At 38.6% G+C, this 12,976-nt stretch overlaps 1 pseudogene across 1 annotated transcript; it reads left to right on the top strand.

The window, feature by feature from the left end:
* Nucleotides 1-166: 166 nt before the first annotated feature.
* LOC148716632 (uncharacterized) lies at nt 167-11,883 on the top strand (annotated as a pseudogene). The gene is made up of 14 exons (XR_015995559.1): nt 167-194; nt 771-902; nt 2,061-2,550; nt 2,786-3,065; nt 3,969-4,149; nt 5,780-5,863; nt 6,132-6,350; nt 6,968-7,078; nt 7,887-8,169; nt 8,584-8,872; nt 9,071-9,293; nt 9,705-9,806; nt 10,678-10,858; nt 11,331-11,883. The product of XR_015995559.1 is annotated as an uncharacterized LOC148716632 (transcript).
* Nucleotides 11,884-12,976: the final 1,093 nt, after the last annotated feature.

Genomic DNA, 12,976 nt, shown 5'->3' on the forward strand with positions numbered 1-12,976 from the left:
CAGACCTAAACTTCACCCCATATGTTCTCTCTATTTTAACCATATGCATGTCACACAAATAGTGATCCTGGGTCACCTGTGGAACAACAAGTGAAGGTTTTATTGGAGGGGTTTTCACGTAGTAGTTGAGTTCAGAAGTTTAGTTTTACTCTGATCCAAATTGCAGGTGTGACAGAAATCTGGTCTTTTGAGAGGTGAGTGTCAGAAAGTCAGGCAAAGGCTGCATAATATTAGAAAAACAATTTAAGTTGCGTAAACATTCCTTTAAGAATTAAATTTAAAATTCAATCTTCGCTTACATTTTTGACGATACAGATATTGTTTTTTTTTTTTTCATCATCATATCATCATTGGATCCCCTTAGTTCAATCTCAATTATACCAAGACTCCATTTTAGCTTCAAAATACACGACTGTCTGCTCAGTTTATAAGAAGAGGGGAGATAACTCATAGCACACCTTGTGGCTCCAAACAATTTCCACTTTTTAAAACCGTTTCTGGACAGAGAACATATAATTTTAGATTGAATTGTTTCCTTGTATATATGGAACTAGTGAGATGATTCATTTAACTTCGTAAAGCAGCTTAGTCATGCCTTTTAAACACAGATTTAAAGTGAGCTCCAGGAGCAGTTCTGGCAGTCATTAAATGGTGTAGTCTCAAACAACTGAGTTGCACCTCTGTGCTTTATGTCGGGTGGCTCTGAATCGGCCTCTTTAGCTTGTAATCACTCTATTTTTTATCTTTACATTGCAATTTTTTTTTTACAGTACTCGATGCATGGTGTTGTTAACTTTAATTGTCACTGAAGAAGCCCCTATAAGGAAGGGGTCAACAGAATAAAGCTTATTTTCACTTTCATCTTTGCCTTCGTGCTGCTGTGCCCTCAAGTGACACAAATCGTTAGTCCACATTAGAACAGATGCATGGCTGCCTCCTCAAAATGCTGTCACTATATTAATTTTTTGGACAATTTGACCTTTATACAGCACAAATCTTAGCTGCAGACATATGTTGAGATTTTAAGAAAATACATGACCTTTTTTTAAAAAAATATGTTTCTGCAGTTCTTCTGTCATTCTCAGTTCTAATGTACGCAAAGCACACATTGAATTTATAACTGTATACACAGAATGCTAACAATAGGTGGTGTTACTAAGTTAAACCTACCTGTCTAAGAATATAATCTACTGTTTTATCTTGATCACAATTGCATGATAGGTGGGGTAATCCACTTGGTGGGTTGCCTGGTGTTCCAAGCAGAGTAACCCATGTCAAATTTGCCATCCCAAGGTGGGGTAACCCACCTAGCTGGGGTCATGTTCATGTTACACAAACAAGCATGCCAACAACCTCACCCTGGGACCCTGGGATAGTGGTATTGTAAGTAAAGGCGAGTTATTTTTTACTACAGCTAGGTGGGTTACTGCACCTGCCTGGGGTCCCCCACCTTCATATAAACAGGCCCATATGTTTTATTCTTATATCCATAGTTTATCTCTTTTTTGTACATGTATGTATTTTGTTCTTTGAGGGCCCCTGGCATATTATTTTTTAACATTTATGTGTAATCCTTATTGAATAATGACATTACCTAATTAATTATACTGTCTTACTATTCTACTGTAATGTCTCGTTTAACCATAATCAGGTGTAGATGACAGATAGGGACTAACTACAATGGTGGATCCAGACCTTGAGCTAAAAGGGGGGTGCTTTTTTGTGTGTATGGGTACACCTATCAGCTTTTTTCTCCTCTGCATTATTTTTTTATCCAAATTTAGGGGGAGCCGGGCCCCCCAGCTCCCTCCCCTAGATCCGCAGTTGGACTAATCCATCCATACAGGTTTCCTGGTCTGTAGGATTGGTAACCTCTCAGTATTAGTCACAATTGCATGGTCATATAAGTGCTTCAAAGTTGGGTAGCAGTGATGCATTGATTCTGAAAACATGCTATACTCAAATTGCTAAAATTTAGTTCTGCTAAATAGTTGCTGGCCTTATCTGCTCAACCAATGAGCAAACAAAGACAATTAAGACAATAATGTTGTTTCTTTCAGTGAGGTCTATACATAAAACCCTTAATTAACATGTCCACCATGCAGTGGCTTTATATTGGTGTTGATGTTGGTGGCACAAACACTGATGCTGTGGTCCTTAGAATGAAGGAGGTGCTTTGCTCAGCTAAAGTTCCAACCACTGAGGATGTGACTTCTGGTATCTCTGAAGCCATCCAATCAGCATTGAGCCAGCTTCCAGAGGAATATCAACCCAATCCAACTCAACATGTGGCTAGGGTAAACATTGGCACCACTCATTTTGTGAATGCTGTGGTCCAGAGGAAGTTCCTCACCAAAGTGGCTGTGCTAAGGTTGTGTGGACCAGCAACTAGAGCCATCCCACCTTTGTGTGATTTCCCTGCTGATCTGAGGAATGTTGTTGGTGGAATGCACTTTTTCCTCAATGGAGGATTTCAGTATGACTGTTCATGTATAACTGATGTTGATGAGGAAGAAGTGAAGAGGATTGCTAATGAAGTACACTTAGCAGGTCTGTGGTCTACAGTTCACTTGAATTACCTTGCCTTCAGTAATAATTACTACTTGATTTCTCCTTCTCTGAGCATCATTAATTTCACTGTTGGAAGAAGGATGCATGCCTGCTAAATTGTGGAGTGGATGAGCTCACATGGACATGGGGCTATACTGAAATCCTCTTTCTATTATTGTTATGTTTATTTCAACATTCAAGTGGTTTACCTGATGTATCTTATTGTGTTCTTAAGGAATAAGAAATGCTGTCATTGTTGGAGTTTTCTCTCCTGCCTCAAAAGAACAAGAAGTTAAAGTAGCTGACATTATCAGATCTGCCCATCCAGATATGAGTCTGACACTCTCTCATGAAGTGGGCTTGATAGGCTTGCTAGAGCGGGAGAATGCAGCTGTTCTTAATGAGAGTCTAAAGCCACTTTGCAAAAAGACTGTGGCGGCATTTTGTGACGCTTTGACAACCCTTGGCTTGAAATGTCCCTTTTATCTCACGCAGAATGATGGCACCATAATAAGGTACGTTGCTTTATTGTACCATTAACTTTGACTGAGAGTCATCTTGTTATTTAGTCACTGGTGGTCTTTATTTAGTCACATGATATCTTTTGAAAGTACATGTACACAATTTCAGTGTATAGGGAGATATTCTTATAAGTATTTTGGATCCTCAGTTTTAGGTACACTCATAGACGGTTATGTAACTATTAATTGGTATTTTAATCCTGTTTTGGCTTTATGCATTACTGCAGGTTTCTTCATGATTGTGCATACAGTGGAAACTAAAATGTGAAAACATGAAGACCAGCTAATTCACACTTACATATGTTGAACTATGATAGAAGAGGTTGTTCAGATATTGAGAGAAATTGTTAATTAATATTTAGCCATCCAGGAGGCATTCAGGAGGAACATTGTATTTTTTTTAATAATACATGTGGGGTAATCTGCATTCTTATAATTTTATTGAAAATAATGAGCATAATCTTCTAGATTTTCCTAAGACCATTAGTTTTATCAGCTGTCAGTAAGTAATAATTATAATTTTACAATCACTATGTTTAACAAATCTCCTCAAAGATTTATTTTTGTCTTTGTCCTTTCTTTGCTCAAAATGCCAACTCTTACATGTATTGATATTCATGGGGGATAACATGTATTAATATTAACCAGTGCAATTACAGTGATTCTTAAGACTCTTTTGAAGTCTCAGGGCTTTTTGTTTCAACTGCTCCAAATATCTAAAGTTTATTGGTTACATTTATGTAAGTAACATGTGTGAGACAAGCTGGAAGCTTGCAAAGTTAGAAAGTTCCTCAAATTTACTGTGGATTTTATAGACTTTGTGTTGTATGAGTTATTTCCATGTATACGAGGCAGTATACATGGAAATAACTTATGTCTCTGTATTTACTTTTATAGTGCAGAGCAAGCTCTACACCTTCCTGTGTTAACATTTGCATCAGGCCCAACAAACAGCATGCGAGGAGCAGCATTCCTGTCAGGTGTGCAAGATGCGATTGTTATTGACATTGGGGGAACCACTACTGATGTAGGAGTGCTTAAAGGGGGATTTCCGAGACAAGCTTCTGCCAGAGTTAAGGTTGAGTAAAATTTCGAAGACTGTAAACATTAAATGTCATATTTACAGTATGTTGTGATTAAATTCAGGAAAAACTTGAGAGTAGTAATCATTAATTATAACAATACACCTTGGGAGTTTAGTTCAGTTATGCTTGAATTTGCCAAGGCCGGTAACCTAGCTAATATGGAAAAGTTATGTAATAAAGACTGCCATCCTTGTGACAGGTCTCTCAATAATGTAGATCAATTATTGATTTTTTTTTTTTTTTTTAGATAATCTTAAGTTAAAGTTAATGATCAATTATTAAGTATTAAGATTGTGACTCGTTACGGGGAGATTAGCTAATTTAGATAGGGCCATTTTTCTGGAGATTAATTCTTAAGAAACTGAGCTCAGCCGTGCAGTTTTAAAATTGGAGCATATTTCTACTGTAACACTTTGGAACAAGTTCTCGAACATTCTAATTGGTGGTACAGTAATGTTTTTTTAATATTACAGAAAAATTGATTTTAAATTTGTAAGCTGTCTGTCTTTCTTTACTAAAAAATACCGCCTTATACTTCGGCCGTACAACTCATAAAACACGCATAAATAACGACAAAATAGTTTATTGATGAACAAATCTCACTGTCTTAATACACAACAATTCAACTAATGCACTGTATCACTGTATCTTATCTGAAAAGAAGACGTATGCTTGGAGAGATTTCACTTGGTTGCATGTCCTCGTCAAACCGGAGAAGTTTCCTTGACAGATCAATCTTTTACGAGACTTTAGGTTACGATATCGCTTCGTCTGCCCCATATGGAATTTGCTCGCCCTTCTATTTCGAGCAAAGCAGTTATGTATCTTGTAAAGAAAAAACTAGAGGTTATATTTTGGCAAACTGCTTTTCCGCCGCTCTGTGATACTGCGGCGTATTCCAAACTCGATCCATTCAATTGATTTATTCCGTGAACTAAAAGCTGATCACTGCTCTCAAGCCATTTCATTTTATCTCCACGTAACTAAAAAGAACCAATTGTGATGAAAATTACCTTACCTTTCATTTGACCTTTAGGATGGTTGCTAACGCTGGGCCTCTTCTCTGCATCCGCGCCATCCGGCAAATAACGTAAACCTTCTTTGGACTTCAAACTTCCTTTGCGTTGATTAGGTCGCAAATTAGATCTATCTTTTCAAACTTTTATCTAATCGAAGTAAAGGCACGTTAACACTCTTAAGACTTTGAATCCTCGAAAGCGACTTTTCATGTAAACATCGACGCAGAAGCGAACATTTGTTGCAATTTGCTCTCACGCGATGACGGCTTTGTATTTACGATAGCACCGCCTCGCGCGCCAACGTCTCGATTTTACAAAATAACCAACGTTAGACTTACAGTGGATTATGAACCTAACAAATTAAAATCAAATTGGAAACAATAGGTTAGTTGAACTGTGACCTGAAATGGTTGATAGTTAATACTCAACCTACTATTCGTTCAGACTTGCAGCCCCGCTAAACGATAGGGTTGGCTGTTTTCTATGTCTGAGTAAAAATCGGTTCACTGGTTAGATTATCAGCCTTCAGCTATTACGGATATTTTAGACTAGGCTTTATTATATTTTAACTCCATGTGCATCATTTACTTGTAAATAAATCTAGATTGGAGGAGTTAACACCAACTTCCAAATGCCTGATGTGCTAAGTGTGGGACTTGGAGGAGGATCAGTCATAGAACAGACGCAGGTTTGTCGTTAACATTGTTAAAAAAAGGTTCCGCAAGAAGGAGGGAGGCTCTATTGTTAAAAGTATATTTAAAAAAAAAAAATACTGTCATTGTACGGTGAGCAGTTTTAAATCATAAAACGTGATAATTTAATGTTCATTATATGCATAGGTATGTGCTGATAAATGTGTAGCCTTGCCAAAGCTTTACCCACGATCACAGCAAACTCAAGATATTTTCCCACAAATAATTAAAGGAATGTTACAACATAATTTTTTATTCCCTCAGGAGGTAATCACAGTTGGCCCATCAAGCGTTGCATACAAGTTGATGACTGAAGCTTTGGTTTTTGGAGGGAAGATAATAACATCTACTGACATAGCTGTTGCTTTTGGCCTCTGTGAGATTGGAGATAAGGAAAGAACTAAGGACATTCCAGAGGTTGTTAAGGATGGAGCAATGGCGGAGATCAAGAGAAAGATTGAAGCCGCAATTGACTTGGTCAAGGTATCTTATAAATGTCATTTAAAATACATATAAATTATACAATCATTTTATATTTTTTATAACTTTGTTAGCAGCAATAAAGTTTGTAGCCTGGCTTAAAGGCTTATTACGATTTTTCCACTGAATTCCTATTTCTGCTCAGTATGACCTCTCTTCTGCATATTATTTTAAGAGAAACTGAATGCATTTCTCTCGGCCAATCAAAATGAATAATTTTGGCTGCCGATGGTGTAGTTGGCGGCTGTGTACAAATCCAAACACGAGAGCCTGCTCGCAGGCTCAGCAGACGGCGATGAGAGGTTTTACAGGTGATGGTAGACCGCTGGAGCCTCTGATGTTACTAAGTAGGCTGGTAACAGAAGTTAAATTTTATGGTTGAAAGCAAAGAAAATGCTGTCAAACTCAAATCTATTTTTCGAACACAACCAGGTTAAATTGATTTATCCATAAGATTGAAATTATTATTGGCCGTCAAGAAAGTAATGAGGTAAGATTAGTTGGAAATCTGAATTTTCACTTCCGACAATGCTTGATCGGATGAAAGTTTACAGCGTGCAGGACCGTAAGTACTGGGTTAGTAATGAGAGTATTAATGCCGATCCTGTATTCGTAAACAGTTCAGCGGTGAGGACCAGCCTGTTATCCTTGTTGGTGGAGGGAGCGTTCTTGTGGATTTGTCACAGACATTGAAAGGAGCATCAAAAGTATTTTGTCCTCCAAACTATCAGGTAAAAGACAGTTTTCGTTGATAAGAACAGGCATATAATTCGCTGTCTCTTCTACATCCTTTCCCTGGACTTGGGTCACGTCTTCTAAAGAGAGCCTGAATGGGTAATCATCTGGAAGGGTTCTATCATGACCGGAGGATCAATGTGAGAATGAGTCACTGAATTAATGAAAAAAAGACTCAGAAACGTCATTCACGATGAAAAAAGTATTTTGTCCTCCAAACTATCAGGTAAAAGTCAGTTTTCGTTGATAAGAACAGGCATATCATTCGCTCTCTCTTCTACATCCTTTCCCTGGACTTGGGTCACGTCTTCTAAAGTCATTCATGATGAAAAAGTCATATCTTGAATCCACAATGAAAAATGTCAACTGGGTTACTTATCATAGCTCTTTTCTCCCCACGCTGTTTGCTATCTTGTGAGCTTGAATGTGAGAATGAGTCACTGAATTAATGAAAAAAAGACTCAGAAACTTCATTCACGATGAAAAAGGCATATATGTTGAATCCACAATGAAAAATGTCAACTGGGTTACTTAACCCTTTTCTACCTATTTGGTAATATCAGCTAAGTTGAATTTGTAAATTGGCCACCGTAAAGAGTTAAAAAGCTGACGTTTCGAGCCTTTGCCCTTCGTCACTAAACGGATGAACAAAAGACGCAGAAATGTCATTCATGATGAAAAAGTCATATCTTGAATCCACAATGAAAAATGTCGACTGAGTTACTTATCATAGCTCTTTTCTCCCCACACTGTTTGCTATCTTGTGTGTTAGGAGCGATCATTTGTGTACCATTAATGCTATAGGTTGCAAATGCCGTTGGCGCTGCCTTAAGTAAAGTCAGTGGTACATTTGATCATGTAGTCACTTTGAAAAACACAACCCGTGAAAATGCATGGGAGGAGGCCGAGCGAGGGGCGCGTAAAAGAGCAGTGGAGGCTGGAGCTGACGAACAAACCTTGGAAGTTATCGACAAAGAGGAGGTTCCGCTGGCTTATCTGTCAGGAAATGTAGTACGATTTTACCTGAAAGTGGTTGGAGATTTGGCTGAGTGCAAAGCAAACAGCATTGATGAATTATCGGAGATGGGTAATCATCACACTATATGTCTGCTAAAAAAATATAGAAAACTTTCTTGTAAAGTAGAATATATATAATTATAACAAAACTTAGATACAACGAGTGCTATGATTGGTAAAAAATCTATTGCATTTGTACTTGCATACCCATAGAAACCTGAAACTTCTCGTCCTGTCAAATGGCACCACATGGGGCGAACTCCCCGATTTTAATTTTTATAAAAGCCTTCGATTCTTTGATTTTTCTGCTTTTGTCGTGAGATAAAAATAAAAATAATTCCGAGTAAGTAAACAAAATTAGCCTCACAAAAAGGCATCTGCGATGACGTCGTTTCTTGGGATCACCAATCAGTGTCTTTAATGGTAGCCAGAGAGCAGTTAATATATTTATTATTCTAATTACTAATTTTTTCCCTTTTCTTAGGATTAAAGATATCTAGCATCTTATCGAGTGAAAAACTTTTACCTTTCAAAGAAGTCTCTGAAGAGGCACAGCAGTCGAGCGCACAAGACGAGGACGCCATTGTGTTTAGTGATCCGTATGTAGACCCGGCAACAGGTGACTGGATTCTGAACAAATTTGATATCGAGTGTATCGCCATCGGAGCAGGTATCATGGGATGTGGTGGAGGAGGCAGTCCTTATCTTGGGAGACTGAGAGCGCTGGAACTCATTAAGAATAAGAAGGAGATTCGTGTAGTGCATCCGAACAGGTGAGTTGAGGATGATGATTACAGGAATAAGGCTGGCGTTGATGGTGAAGAAAATGTGAATGTTTACTTAATAACTTCATGGGGAATGTAAGTTTGGGAAAGGGGGAGGCGAGGGAAGAGCAGGAAAATTAAATGTTGGCAACCATTGTTTATGTTCTGATTTGAAAGTCTTATTTCTTTTCACTTCCTTTGTTTCAGACTGGGATCAACTCCTGAATTGACGGGTAACGTAATAACTCCAGCCTTCATGGGTGCCCCTGTTATCTTGATTGAGAAGCTTTTTAGTGGACGAGAAAGTATCTCAGCTGTGGAGGTAGCTTCAGCAATTTTAAGGGCTGGTGGTGCTATTAATGAACATGACAATGGGGATGGAATCAGGGAAGCGAAAGATGTTCAAGACTGGATGTCTTCTAAAAGTGAGGTACAGGCTGGAGAAAGCTTTCTGCCATAGACTTTTCCTGGATAGTTTAGCAGTTCGCCATGCAAACTCTAATAAACGATCCTTTTACAAATTGTGCAGTTGGTGTACTCTTGAAGAACAGCTTACCTGCTGCCCTGTTGGCTCAGGTGTTATAGGTGAAAACTGTCTTGTGCGAGGGTAAGATATGATCATTAGACTAGACCAACGCTTGAATTCTGAATGAATTAGTAGAATTTGCTACCTTCGGATTGACATCTGCAAATATTTTCGGGTCTTTTCGGGGAATACTAATAAACTTCACCTTTCACCTTGCACTCTTTTTAAGAGGTATTGGTATTTTATTTCACAACTTTTTACAGCAAAGTCATGTCTTCAGTTCACTTTTTTCATTTTTTATTTGCTTTCAAACAGCTTGAATCGAAAAGTAAAGTCGTCGCAGTCGTGTGTGCCGAGATAGGAAGAAACGCCAAAGCACTTGGAAGGCTTTCTAAGGATTAAAACAGTAGAGATGGGGTAAATAAAGAACTTCCGTTTTGCTAATAGTAGAAATTCAGAGGCTACTGTGCTGCTTTCCTTTACTCCTTTTCCTTCATTCCGTAGTTTAACATGAGCTTCAAAAAGTCACGCGTGATTTGTGCAGCGTATTTTGTGCGGCTGGAGCATGCTAGGAAGCTAAATGTTCATTGTCTGATTTGAATTATCAGTTTCTCGTAACACAGCGGTGAAACGTCGGACATGCGCTAGGGGATCCATTTTTGGCCGGTTGCGCGCCAATTTACCGCGAAATACTTAAAAAGAAGACAGGAAAAACTGCTGTCTCACAGGTAATAGAAATTTGTTAAAGGAAACTGGAAAACTGGAAGCTTTTCGAACACAAAACTCATTAAAATACGGAGATACCTTTGATTTACCAATCTGTTTTGAGCTTCACCAAAAAAGTTTAGGATTTTGAAACACCTCGACTTGACTTTTTGGCTTAAGTGGTTGTTTGTAATTCGTTCTTGGTTCTGAGAAAGCACGCTACCAAGTCATTACAAAGTTCGCATATACGCTGGCGTTTGACTGTTGTGATCTTGTGTCTTGGGCCAAACGATAAATTGCTTTTTGTGAAACTTGTAGAGGACAGTTGATCTCTTTACAATTAGAAAGAATACCCAAAAATGTGAAATTAGCATCTTTAACACCTGCTGATGTTAAAGGCATGATAAGAGAGAGAATTAAATCTGTTGTCATTACAGGTGTGATGGGCACTACTACCTTTTACTTCCTATCTACGTCGCAACAACATTGTCTCTTTTCTTTGTAAATAAATTGTGCTTTTTATAAATGATGTTTATAATTATTCTTACTAGTGTTATTATTTTTATCATCATTTACTCCTCAGCTGTATGGTTGGCTTTACATTTGTCCTCGATTGGAAAGATGTGCAAGAAAAATGTGCTTTGCATACCTTGAGTAGAACATGGCGCCTGGGGAACACTGTGCTTCGTGCAAGACACAATAAGGCGTCCCCCGTGGATAGTATTCTTCAGCACGAAAATGGGAAACTCTTAATTGTTGGCAAGGTGCGATCTTTCCCCCTGCCTTCGTTTTTGTTCTTTGTTTTTGTTTGTTTCTTTGTTATTTTTTCGAAGCGTCGTTTATTAGTAATTCGATAGTAACAGTAAGGTTGATCAAAGCGAATGGAAGGCTGGCATTTCAGGTGTCTTTCCTTTCGCCATTCCACGCTCCCCCCCCCCCCCCCACCCACCTCCTCCTCCCTCAGGTCAAGAAAACAAGGATACAAAGCTAACTGCTTAGAATCGACAAGTATTTTCTCATAGCAGTCAAGAAGTGTAATGCCTAACAATAGGAACAGGTGCACCCTTAAATTTGATCCGTCTGGTGTTTGTTAGGCTTTCGGTCAGATTCTATGACTTTTGTACTGATAATGTTGTTTTGTCCACCGACTTGTTGGGTAAAACAACCCCTGAAAGCCTCTCAAAACCTGTGCAGTAATGATAATTTGACATTTGGGGTTTTTTTTCTTGTATATAGATAGCTGATGTTAGCCGCGTAACTGAAGGCGCCTTTAACAAAGGAAAGTTAAACATCGAGGGCTCAGGGAAATTTATCGATCAAAGCCTCAGCATAGAATTTCAGAATGAAAACTACGTGGCGTTCGTCGCCAAACCTGACGGAACTAAGAGTATTCTGGCCACAGTTCCTGATCTGATCACCTTAGTTGATGAAGATACAGGCCAGCCAATCACAACAGAGGAGGTTCGTTATGGTCTCCGTGTGGCTGTAGTCGCCATGCCCTGCTCTTCATTGTGGACCACCCCGCAGGGATTGGAAGTTGGCGGCCCCGTGGCGTTTGGTTATCAAGATGTTGTTTACAGCCCTGTGGACTCTTACGAGGAGCACGCTCCCATCCCTAGAGCCTGACTGATTTTTTTTTCCTTTCCCTTTTTAACTCGAAAATGGAACAGTGCATTGCACGAATGCAACGAGCGAAGTACATTTGTAGGCATTTAAAGTGAAGACTCGCAAAATTTTGCACAAAGTGGTTAAAAGAAAAAAATTGGTGTTGATCCCAGTCAAAAAATATTTTTAATAAGATATGGCAGTAGATAAAAGCATTTAGAATAGTATGATGGCAAATTATTCAAAAGAATACTCAAACATATATAAGAACGATCCTTCGCAGTAAAGCACTATTTGAGCAATAGTGGAAATCAGACCTGAAAAAAATTTCAGGCCTGTACGGGATTCGAACCACTGACCTCTGCGATACTAGTGCAGCGCTCTACCAATTGAGCTAACAAGCCAACTGGGAGCAGGCCATCAAATTAATTCGATATAAACCCGTAGATGATAAATCGAACAACAACAAACATATGAAACATATGAGTGAACTGCGGTTATGAGACGTATATAAGAACGATCCTTCGCAGTAAAGCACTATTTGAGCAATAGTGTTTGTGTCGTATATAATAGTGTCATATGTTTGTTGTTGTTCGATTTATCATCTACGGGTTTATATCGAATTAATTTGATGGCCTGCTCCCAGTTGGCTTGTTAGCTCAATTGGTAGAGCGCTGCACTAGTATCGCAGAGGTCAGTGGTTCGAATCCCGTACAGGCCTGAAATTTTTTTCAGGTCTGATTTCCACTATTGCTCAAATAGTGCTTTACTGCGAAGGATCGTTCTTATATACGTCTCATAACCGCAGTTCACTCATATGTTTCATATGTTTGTTGTTGTTCAATACTCAAACAGTTAGTTTTCGAAGGATGTTACTATCCTAAAAAGTCTTTTAGGTAAAAAAAAAAATGAAAACGTAGCTTTGATGATTGAGAATTAAATCGTCTTTTTTATGTAATGCTTCGTCGTCTGCAGAGTAGGACCCGATTTTCATCAGAAGCACATGTTTAGTTAAAACCAAGTTTAACTAAATGAAAATCAGAAACGAAGAACTAGAAAACTAGACATTTCATAAGATTCAAGAAATCACTAACTTTTCCTTTCAGGGCGTTAGATTTGAAGTCAACAAAGTTCAGTTTAAGGAGGGGGGCATTGGGGCCTCTGGGAAACCGCAAAACCGGAGAAAAAACTGACGAAAAAAGGCAGTAAAACCTAAAACCACATGCAAACCTGACAAAACCGCTACATTTTCACCTTTAAAGGGGTCAAAAAGGAAA

Source organism: Stylophora pistillata, chromosome 14, assembly GCF_964205215.1.
Source record: "Stylophora pistillata chromosome 14, jaStyPist1.2, whole genome shotgun sequence".
Classification (NCBI taxonomy): domain Eukaryota; kingdom Metazoa; phylum Cnidaria; class Anthozoa; order Scleractinia; family Pocilloporidae; genus Stylophora; species Stylophora pistillata.